The sequence below is a fragment of the Herpailurus yagouaroundi genome, unplaced genomic scaffold, assembly GCF_014898765.1.
Source record: "Herpailurus yagouaroundi ecotype Mexico unplaced genomic scaffold, PumYag 188, whole genome shotgun sequence".
Lineage (NCBI taxonomy): Eukaryota > Metazoa > Chordata > Mammalia > Carnivora > Felidae > Herpailurus > Herpailurus yagouaroundi.
This window is the reverse complement of record NW_024412419.1, coordinates 17677317-17689805: the sequence shown is the minus strand read 5'-3', so window position 1 is coordinate 17689805 and position 12489 is coordinate 17677317.

The window sequence follows — 12489 nt, the reverse complement described above, 5'->3', positions numbered from 1 at the left end:
GAAGTCGGCCGCTTAACCGACTGAGCCACCCAGGCGCCCCTAAATAAATTCACTTTAATCATATTGTGTATATAAAAGTTGTTAAAACTTTTTATTTTATTTGAAATGATTTTCATGCCCTTTGTATCACTTGGATTGAGTTCAGATGCTTGATTCATACACCGTGTGTTTGGATTATGTCCAGGGTCTGAGGCTTGGCATGCAAGGCTCTTCTCAGCTTTACTCCAAGTTACAGCTACAACCTCATTTTGTGTTTATTTTTCTGTGCCAGATGTACTTTCCTTCCCATGTTTTACAAATTTCAAGGTCCTTATAGCATGCAATGTCTTTCTACAAGCTCGTTCCTCTACTTGGAATGTCATCTACAATTCATTTTCCCCCACTGGCAAACTGACACAAGTCAAAGACTGAAAGGTATTGGCAAGTTATTTTCAAACAAGTTTATAAAGACACTGTGTGTGTATTGAGTGTGTCATGTGTGTGTGTATGTGATTTTTCAGAATGTATGTGTGTGAATGTGAATGCAAATGTATATCAAATGTCTGTGTGTGTGCATGTATGTGTTTATGAGTGTGTGGCCAAATCTATATTTAGAATTAAAATAAAACGTGCCTTTTCCCCAGAGTTCCTATGCATCGAAGCTTTCAGCCAGTGAATTTCTAAGTTAATGTAACAATAAGGATAGGCTTATGGTTCTCCTTAGGCTTTTACTCAGAAGACAAATGGGTGATGGCTTACCTGAAGGCTACTTCACCTGAACTGCCCATTGCTATGTAAAGCTGTCAGCTTCTATCAGGAGATGACCTCACACAGCAAGGTGCAGATGCTTTGCTATATTAGGTATAACAGTACATTGGAGAGGGAGAACAGACATGTATTATTATAAGGAAAATTAACAACCAGCATCTGGAAGAGAAAGAATTGAAAATGACAGGCCAGTTTTAAGAGGCCTTTTGTTTGGGCTTACATTTTTCACCTAGAAATGGACACAATTACTGAAAATTAGAAATGAATCTGGGCTTTATACAATGAAATGAGATAATTTCACAGCCAAAACAAGTGGGCTTATGTTGAAAGGAAAGCCATTAAAATATACCTAAGCAGTAAGTTAATGGGGGAGAAATTCAATTCGAAAATGAGAGAACATTTTCAGATAGAAAGGGCAGGCAGTGGAACAGTATGCCTAATGAGGTACAGTAGATATATTCAAGTTTAATCTAGATAATTTTAGATAATTACAGAAAAAGCTTAGGCTAGGATTTTTTTCTTACTTTTTTGCCCACTGTTTGATTCCAAGTATTGGACTGGACCAGAAAAAAACAAAAAACAAAAAACATGATCATCCTATTATCTGTTGTCTTGTGTAAGTTCTATTTTCAAAAACTAAATGTTCAGAGTTTTCCCCCAGGTGACCAGATGTCAGACAGGACCTTCAGTATTTTCACTGCTTCTGATCATATACTTCTGTCCAGAAAGCAAGCCCCCCTTTGGTGGTACTCCTCCTCTCTTCACATCACAGATTATAAGTCTATACTAGGTAATAATGCACTAGAGAGTGGCCATTCTCTGATACTCAAATGCTGCTTCTAAGGTGGTGATGGGATTGCCCAAGGATAAAAAGTTCTCAGAGTTATGCTACGTTGTTTGTAGTGGTGTTTGCACTAATGGTAACATCCTCCTCATTATTTTCTTCAAATCTTTATTCAGGTTTTGTGTTTTCTGCAGGTATTAGGTGAATGTTCATTAGCTTTTTTAACAGCTTATAAGACTATTCTTCTCGGTGCCAGGACTGTACAGATTTATCATGGTGTGGGGATATACCATGACATGCTAGGGGGTATACAAAAACAGTGTGTGCAGGAGGGAGGCAGTCTCAGCTTTCCCATCTACTGAGGCTTCATACCTGTTAGTACACACTTTCTGCCATCAGGCAGCCTCTGGCGGGCATCTTAGGTTCCATCTTAGGTTCCAACAAAACTTACTTTTTTTCTGCTCAGTACTGCTAATATTTCTGTTGAAGGGCTGTATGAACCAGGCTACCTGGGTCCTGCTCAGAAGCACCTTCTCAGCTTGTATGCTGGAGTATTCTACTCCACAGAGAACATTTAGTGAAATTGTTAAGGATGCAGATTTAGGAGACATATAAACCTGGCTTCAAGTTCCTACTTAGCCATTTATTTACTGAGTGTTCTGGGACTAGTTGCCTTATTTTTCCATTGCACTTTGTTTTCTTCTCTTTTAAAAAAGATGCAATGACATTAGCCAATTCTCAGTTTGTCAGGATGAATAAATGAAAGAATATATGAATTATTTTTAAGTATAGACCATAACTCAGTTTAATTTTAAATGATAACTAGTAGACACATTTTAACTGTGCCTATGCTAATAGAGTGATACACTTACTACTCCTATTATAATTATTATTATTTCAGGTCATAAATATTTAGGGAAGCCACTCTAATACATTCTAGTTTAGTCCAGCTCCAAAACTATCTCTATGGTATATATTAACTTATTTAGGGAGATAACAGCTCAAGGGTATTATCACAAAAGAGCATAAATACTATCTATTTTGAGATATAGAATCAATTCCTGGATATGGCTACGGAAATGATAAGCCCCAGATATGGCACTTATGTTAAGGCACACATTCTCGAAAACCCCCAGAAGCCAAAACCAACTGGAAGTGACTCTCAAGGCACTAAAACTAAGCCATAAACCCAGTGAAGGCCACCATGTAGACCATACTAATATATCGATCCCCTTAATAATTTCTTACATGATAACAGCCACGCCAGCTTTCTTTTTTAAAACATAAATGGGTAACTGGCAATACCAAACCAATTCTAATCCATGTTAATAATTAAGACGATGTTGTTTTTTTCAGTGGGATAAGTTATTCTAGTTCTTCACCTTTGAGAGATATATATCTATAATTTTTTCTTTCAATTCCTAACTCTTATTTCTGGAAAGTCAGTATAAATGCTGCTGGCATCTCAGGAATTACTCATCTGCTGGCAAAAATAAGGAAAATTGCTACAAGTTCAGCTTCTATAAATCCCATACCACACCTTTTATCCAGGAAAAAACCCCACATTCTCCGTGTAGTTGTTCTCTTGATTGCTTGTTTGCAAATAGAGATATTATCCAATAACGGGCAGGATAAAGTAGGTTAAAGTTGTTTTTGCCTACCATCACCCCATAGATGACTTCAGGAGCAGCAGAGATCTGCAATTGGCTCCAACAGGTAACAAGTATGACTTTATCTCTCAATGGATCAAGAAAATTCAGAATAGAATCTGCACAAGTAAGATGACCATGCTTTGGGTCAAACTAACAGGAAAGAATAAGATAGCTGTATACCCTCTTGTTATATTTGCATTTTCTGGTCTTATATTTGTGTGAGTGAAGACCCAAGTTAATTTTTTTCTGACACAGAAATCTTGAGGACAGAATGGAGCTTAATGTGAAAATGTTTTCTGTTGGTCAAATGCCTTTCCTTGAAGAACATGGCTAAGTGTGCTTACAAGTTCGAAAAGTAGAGGAAGTTCTACTTCACTGCACTGCCATCGTGGTATTTCCATCAGTATAACAGAACCCCTGTCATCATAATACACAGGACCATTCTCTGGCCTTCCATAACTCATTCCTCATGAGGAGAGAGGGACGTCCACTGCTAGTGAATTTGAGAGACGGAATAGAGCATGTATGGTGCACCTCCTTTCTCTCTCCTACTTGTGGGAGGTTGGCAATTGCTCCTCTCTGTCATAAGGTTTATAGTCATGGATCCTGTTCCCTTCAGTGGTAAGATATGTGAGTTTATTGTATTCTCACATTCCCCACATTGTATTGGAAAGTTACATGTAGAGAAATTCTGAAGAAACCAAGGTACATGGTATCTTATCATCATGGCTTCCTTTAAGACTTGTTAACAACCAGTTTAAAATAACTTCTGTATGCTTAGTAGCCTCTGTTTTGCTTCTCAGCCAGATCTGTAGGTCACTAACAGATTTTTTTTTATAAAGCTTTGAGACTGTAACTACTATGTTTCACCAGAATTAAGGCAAGACCAATTAAATATTGTCTTCTTAGGGGTGCTTAGATGGCTCAGTCAGTTTAAGTGTCCAACTTTGATTAAGGTCACGATCTCATGGGTTCAACCCCCACGTCAGGCTCTGTTCTGACAGCTCAGAGCCTGGAGACTGCTTCAGATTCTGTGTGTGTCTGTGTGTGTGTGTGTGTGTGTGTGTGTGTGTGTGTGTGTGTCCCTCTCCCACTCTCTCTCTCAAAAATAAATAAACATTTAAAAATTTAAAAAATGATCTTTTAAAAATATTAACATAGCCTTAAAATTATACTCCTTATCAGTTGATAACTATGCTTGTGAATATTGGAAATTCAAATGGTAGTCCTATTTACTGGAATATGATGAAATTGATTCATGAACAAATAGAAACAGGAGTCCCAGCAGGTTTGAACATATATTGTTCCTTGGATAGAGATAGAGATGAGCTAATCAGAAATACTTAAATTATTATTATTCAATTATTCCTCAATTATTATTATTCAAGAAAGCTTATCCCTCAGGTGACCTAATCTTGAGATAATGTTGTATAGAAAAAGTGTTGGGGCATAAGAAACAGGTAGAGAAACCGAAAAATGCTTTCTATGAATAGGAGATGGTATTTTAAGAAAAGTCTCTTTGAAAATGGGGATGATTTAGTAGAACAAGCTAAAAGAGAAAAGGCATATACTTCAAAGAAATTCAAGGTTTCAGAGACTCTGACTCAAATGATAGAAATATACTTAGTGTATAATATAACAAGATTTAACTACTTTTAAGGTTTTGACTAGACAAAGGGGGAGTATTTTGATGATAACCAGGCCAGAAAAAGTGGTAGGGGCTTGAGAAAACTAACAGAAGAATATAGTGAACATCAGAGATCAAACAGACATTATTCCCCTGGGATGGAGTTAGGACTCAGAAACCATGGAGAAATGCCATCTCAAAGCCATGGACAGAGGGCATAGTAAAAGCTAATGGAAAACTGCCCTCACTGAAAATTGTAGTGGTCATAACAATAGCTTATAAACTATTGCAACAAACGTAACAAGGTATAACTAGCTGTACTTGTAAAAATGCTCAAATTAATGGTGAGTGAGTTTCAAGGTAAGTTGACTATTATAAGTAGAGACATTGGTATTAACTATTCTTTCAAGAAATATGTTGTGGAAATTGTGTTAAATAAGAAATATAAGGCAAGATAAATGATGGGTGATATAAACTAGGGGAAGATAAGTAGATCTCAAAGGTAGTATCCAGACCTGGGTTACATTTGGGGTTGAGAAAATAACTCTTAGATATGAATACCCTACTCAGGAGAACGAAAACAAACATATTTTGACAGAACTGGAAATGAAAGGCAAAACATTTCTTACTGTAGAGGATCCCAGCAGGATCTGAGGCATATATTACAGAAAATATATATAAAGACCATTCTGCAGAGAAAATTAAACACAACTGCTTTCCCCAAATCTAAACAATTAACACATTTATACATCAAGAGGAACTCCAAGGAATATTGTAAGGGCAACATCCAAGTTGGAAGAGCAGACAGAATTAGGTTGATAGATGTTTAGGGATATCAAGAAATTGAAGACACCCATATATGACTGAATGAGGTCAAGCACTATTTGGAGAGCAAATAACTGAAGTTTCCCAAATTATAAATCAATGTATTTGCCAGTAGGATTGCCTGTCATCAGTATAAACACCCCACTGTCAGGAGAACGTGGCATTGGTGGAAATATTTTAGATTCAGAGTATAGAAAGGAAACTTGAAATTAGGGAGAAAAAAAAAACAGGTACTTAGATGCTCTAAATAATAGCAGGACCAATGATAAAGAGGCTCATTGTTCTCCATTCTGGTAGCTGGTTAGGGCCAGAGTATGCAGAACTGAAAGAATCCTCTGAAATTATCTTGTGGTGTTGTGTTCTCATTTAATAGGATTACATCTCCCCTTCTGGAGAAGAACATGGGAACATGCTCTTCTTTTTCTTCTTTTCATTCCCCTCTACCTGGTCCTCCCCGCTCCTTTGTCTTCTCTCTTTTTAAAGGGACACAGAAATGTATGACTTCTCGTTTTCAGAAAGAAATACATAAGAGAAGGTGACAGGGCATTGTGTTTAATTTTAACATTTTCAGATCGACTAGGAAATTGCGTACTTTTGTATATTTTCTTTGGCTTAGTATATAATTTTATTCTGAGAAGTCGATAATGGAAAGTGATTTGTATTCAAATTAAGCCATAGCTTTATTGGAATCTACATTAATCATGATATTGTCATTTGATCCCATTATGGAATCTCTGATAGACTGTTTTGGACAAAATGCCTTGAAATAATTTGGGATCGAAAATTGTAAGACTCTGGCCTTAGATGCAGTATGGATCTGGAACAGATTTGGTAAATGTTCTTTTGCTATATACATTTGACTTCTGGGTGGCAAAATCTATATCATTTAGTAGTATTCTCAGGAAGATAATCAAAGAGAGTAATTGGTATTATTGGGGAAGTGGCCTTGATAAGTAGAACAGTAATGTTGATCCCATCCATGGTGGAAAAATAACCATACTTTTGGTTGACCATAAGCTTAGTGGCTAGGCCCAGTGAACTAAGAGACAGAAAGGCATGTGGAATACTTGGACGATACTTCCTCCCAAGCTGAGGTGTTTTCACATGGGGTTAGAGTCCTGTTATTGTAGCAATTCTTGCCCTTGGCTATCCTTAAACATAGATGGAATAAGTCATTATATTGGTGAATTTGAAAGAGGAATTAGATTCAGGTAGCCATACCCCTTTATCCTGTTACTGAAGGACATGCTGACTAGAGATGATACTTGGATTTCATTGCTTTTGGTTGTGTGTAGTCAGCACAGAGAAAGCTGACTCTTTTTCATGAAAATAGGAGTAGGGATGCAGTTCTTGAGAATAAATTCAATTTAAGGAATTGTCAATAGCAAGAAGTTATAGAAAGGTCAAGTTCTTCTTGAAGAGCATCTCTGCTCATGTGGGAGCGTCATGATGAACTCTGCCTAATCAACAAAATGATGATGTAATGGGAAAGCAGTGGGGACTGAATGATATAGGTGCAAAACTGTGCTACTAACTCCATAGCCTTAAAGGCAGTACTAAAGTCAGGAACTAATTCAAACAGAAATACAGATGACATCCCAATGCCAGGGTAGGCATTCAAAAAAATTTAAATGATCGAATAAATGAGGACTGATACTATACCTATTTATAAGTGCTGAGGGTAATGGTGGGCACGTTAAATAAATCACCAAGTAATTCCAAGCATTCTATCTTAGAAACACAGTCCACCCTTGAGAAGTCCCACTTACAGAAAATAGACTAAGCAAGAAGACCAAGGTCCCTTCACGCATGTTCTTTGAAAGTCAGGCAATGTGAGGCTGCCATCACAACTCATTCTTGAAACTTATCAGCCGCTATTCATAGTCACTGAGTAGCAATAACTTACTGAAACCATCACTATTGTCAGAGGAGTATAATTTTAATGTTCTTAATGGTTGTCTTTCATAATATCAAGAAGAGGTACGATCTACAGAGAACTATGTACTTGTTTCAAGTATTATCTGGATGAGAGCCAAGACAAAGCAAATTATATTTGCAAGATTTTAGGTTCTAAGTAGTCAGTAAAATAACATTAGTCATGAATACAAATTTTTAAAAACCATTAAACCCAAGTTATATAGAAGTTTGACTTTTGATAGTATAAAAATTATCTACCTTAATTGTTTAATTCAGTAAACCTATACACATTTTATGGATGTTTTCATAATTAAGAATACATTAGCTTATGTTTAATAGATAAATTACCACAAGAGCTTGTATATTTATAATAAATAATAAACTTCATATTGAAGACATGAGAAACTTAAAATATTTGATTCAGTAGCTAACCAGTTTACCAAATCTCTTTAGTAACTTATTCAAAAATTGACAAGAAAAAGATTAATTTGCAAGTTTGTTTTCACTATCTGAATGATGCCTAAGATTATAATTAATGAGCCTAAAGAAATAGTCTAAGAAATAAACCTTTTTTTTCAGTATCAGTAGATGTGTGAAGCATTAAAACATCAATCATTTAATTTATCATGTTTTTCACATTGTTTGGTAGATCACTGATGAGATCCTTTAACTTAATTTAAAAAATATGTATTGAATGATGCACAGGATACATCAGAATTTATAGAAGAATATGTGTCAATGTCAGAACTTCCTCATCCATGTCTGATTGTTCTCCGTCCTTAACATTATTCAATTTATTTTTCCTAAAGAAATTCATTCCCAGGAGAAGTCATAACTTTGGCAAACTTGATGGTTGGGTGTGTTATCTTTCACATCTGTCTTTTGTTATTAACAATTAATTCACTTCTATACATATATTTCACAGATTAATAAGTTAAAAAGGCTTTCATTAATAATTAGTGACATTTTCTTGATTTGCTGAAGACTAAAATCCAGTGAGATGAGAACTTTCCTTAATCTTTTTAACAATATCTAGCAAAATTATCTGAGTTCCATTATATTGTACTCCTATGATATTCTGGGGCTACATATGTCTTATAGTCAAAATATTTTGAATAGGTTAACCAAATTTATCCAATTTTTATTAAGCTTCCACCTTGACAAAACAGTGTAGGGTATAGAAATGGAAACTTTTTTCCTCAGGTATTTCTTCAAGTAGTATATCCTGATTTACTATATTCCTTCCATTAACTTATATGTTCAAAAAAATAGTTACTGAGCTCTTACCATGTGCCAGTGTCACTCCAGAACCTGAAGATTGAGTGATGTTGAAAATAATGTTTTTGCCTCTTTGCCCTTAAAATTCAGAAGGCAGACAGGGAATAAGCAATAGATAGATAATTTGGTTTGAAAATGTATCTGAAGTTACATTTATTTGCATAGTTTTGTGTTCATAAGCTCCAAATGTATATCTAAAGGGTGAATCAAGTACTATTTTTCTCAGTAGTAAAACAATGGAAATAATTATTTAGTTTTCCAAGAGGACTACCTCAGAGGAGGAAGAATTTTATAAGCTTCCTAGAGATAATGACCACATTTGTGTGATTGATTCATCAGGTATTCTCAGAATACAATAAAAGATTTTTAGTACATAGAGTAAAAATTAAATACTCTTTTGTGATTTAAAAAGTCATGTTGTTGCATATTTACATAAAAATCTGTGCAAATTACTACTTTAATTCGTCCTGACCTTCTTACTGCAATCTCTTTGTACTTCCCAGGTCTTCTGGAAAGTAACATCCTATCATTGTCTGTCTCATAAAACCCTTCAAAACATCTTCCCTTTCTCCATTTACAGATGATCTCTTTCTTTCCTAGTTTACTGAGAAAATACAAGTGACTAGAAAAGACATGTCATGAGGTGCTATTTTTATATCTGACCACCTATCTACATCCATGTTCCAGTGATCTTTCTTCTCTGGTGTTATCACAAATGAATTTCTTGTGCTCCTAACAGAAGTTGATCAACTTCCACGTGAGATTTTATGACTTTGGCCCATTCTAGGATATTGTTTCAGAGTCTGCTCTCTTTTGTACCATTAAAGTTTATCTCTTTCCTGCTCATCTCCCATCAGCACACACACATTCTATTTTCTTTATCCTATTTAACCTCTCTTGCTATTGCCTTTTTTTTTTTCTTTTGAGCAAAACTCTTGTGTTGTCTGTTACTACTATTTGTTTGTTTCTCCCCTCTCTTCATTCAGGATTTCACCCCACGGGACTTCTGAAAAATTTTTTTCAAGGTCATCAATGGCCTCCACGTTTCTAAATCCATAAGCAATTCTTGGGTCTTGTCTTAGCTGGTCCATCAACAACATTTAACAATTGAATACTGTCTCCTCCTAGAAACATGTTTTTGTCTGAATAATTTCCAGGTTACTGCAGTCTTCTGCTCTCCCTCTCACCTCACTACCACTCTGGTTTCCATGGCTGGTTCTTCCTCACCTCCACAAACATTTAAACTTCAGTGGTCAGTCATCTTACCAACGTTTTTTCATTCTGTATATTTACTGCCTTGGTCAAAAAGAATACCTTTTCTTCACTGAAGATCCCCAAGTATATTTCCCCAGCCTGGACCTTATCCCCAAACCCCAGATTTGTACATGCAAGTGCCTACTTGATATTACCACTTGGGTTTACAACTGGCATTTCAAATTAATATGGCAAGAAATTGAATTACTGAGCCATCCATTCCCTCATCCATAAAAATAAAAGTTCATATGCAGTCTTTCTTATGCTAATTTGGTGACAAACTCATCTATTTATTTGTTTAGACCAAACTTTGGAATTATTTTCCATTCTGCTCTTCACTGCATACCTTCACTCTATTCTCTTCTTTCTCACCACATACTTTCCAATAGCAAATCTGTTATCTCTCTACTCAAAACATATCCAGAATTTGACTGTTTTTGGCCACCCCAACTGCCCACCTTAATAAGCTACCATCACCTATCCCTTCATAATGCCAAACTGCCAATGTGCACTGCATTTCTACAAGCAATGTGTTCTACATTCCCAGGACATTTGGTATTGTCAGTCTTTTGTAGTAAATATGCAGTGACATTTTATTCTGATTTAATTTGCATTCCCCTGATTATTAATGAGTCTTCATACATTTTCCTATTAGCCATTTGGATATCTTCTTTTGTGGAATATCTTTTTAAACTTCTTGCTAATACTGATTTAAAGACGTTTTAAAATATATTCTGGGTATAAAACCTTGTTGATTATGTAAGTTGTAAATATGTCCTACTCAGTGGCTTGATCTTTTTGTTCTCTTAATTGTAGTTTTTGGTGAAGGTAAGTTTTGGCTTTTGGTAGTCTCATTTATTGATTTTTCCTTTACAGGTAGTGGTTTTAAGTTTCTTTCATTTTATTTCTTACCCCAATCTTATGAAGATATTCTCTTCTATGATCCTCTGAAAGTTGTGACTTTCACATATAGGTATATAATCTTTGAGAATTTGATTTTGTGTGTACTGTGACAAAGGGACCAAACAATAGTTGTTTTTATTGTTGTTGTTGTTGTTTTGAGAGAGAGAGAGAGAGAGCATGCACAGGGGGAGAGAGAGAGAGAGAGAATCTTTAGGCAGACACCACATGCAGTGCTTGAGCTCAACATTGGGCTCTGTCTCATGTCCCTGAGATCATGAATTGAGCCAACATGAAGAGTTAGTCACTTAACCAACTGAACAACCCAGGCACCCTTGTTTTGTTCTTTGTTTTTTTTTTTCTTTTTTAAAATATGGATATCCAGTCTCCTTTTGGGATAATTTTCCCCATGGGCTCTCTATTCATTCTACTAAAAGTGGATGAAAGGTCTTCTGAGGCAGGTAAAAAACCCAGAAGTCATAAATAAAAATATTGATAAATTTGAATAGATATTATTAAAATAGGTACTGTTTTAAAAGTTTTGGCCTGATATAAATATTGAAATTTAAGTCAATAGATAAGCAAAAAACTGAGGAAAATATGCTTGCTGTATATATATTACTGACCACAGGTTAAGTTTCTTAAGATAAGGGACACTTCTGTGAGTCAGTATGAAGACGATGAGCAGCACAATGGTAAAATAGGAAAAAGAAAATAGGAGTAGGGTTCACTGGGATATGAGTGAAAAACAGTACATGAACACATAAAAACTTATTTTCTCCATAATTAAAAAATAAAATTTAGAGCAACAATGAAATGCAATTTTATTCCTATCAGAATGGCAACAGGTATTTACATGTTAGAGTATTCTGTTACTGAGGATGAGTGAAAACTGATACTTTCATATTCTATTGGTGGGGATGGAAATATTTGGCAATTTTAAGATGCACATCTGTACTGACCTATATATTCCACATGTACATGCACTCAGAAACTCATTTTATCCTCACAAAACCCTATGAAGCCAGTATAATTATAACTACATTTACTCATGAGGAAACTAAAACAAATAAAGGTAAAGTAACTTTCCCAATATCAAAGCTAGGTAAAAAAAAAAAAAAAAAAGAAAAGAAAAGAGCTCCCACTGATTCTAGGTAGTCTGACTCTGAACTCCAGGCTTTTAACCAAATTTTATCGACTTCCATGGAGGTGTGAGAGTTTCCACTGTAGTAGCATTATGAACCCAGTATTGGATATAGCAAACATACCACACAATATAGAAATTTTATTTAAAATGTCTTCATGCAAAGGGCGCCTGGGTGGATCAGTCAGTTGCGTGTCAGACTTCAACTCAGGTCATGATCTCATGGTTTGTGGGTTCAAGCCCCGCATTGGGCTCTATGCTGACAGCTCATAGCCTGGAGCCTGCCTCAGATTCTGTGTCTCCCTCTCTCTCTGCCCCTCCCCCACTCACACTCTGTCTTTCCGTCTCTCTTTCTCTGTCT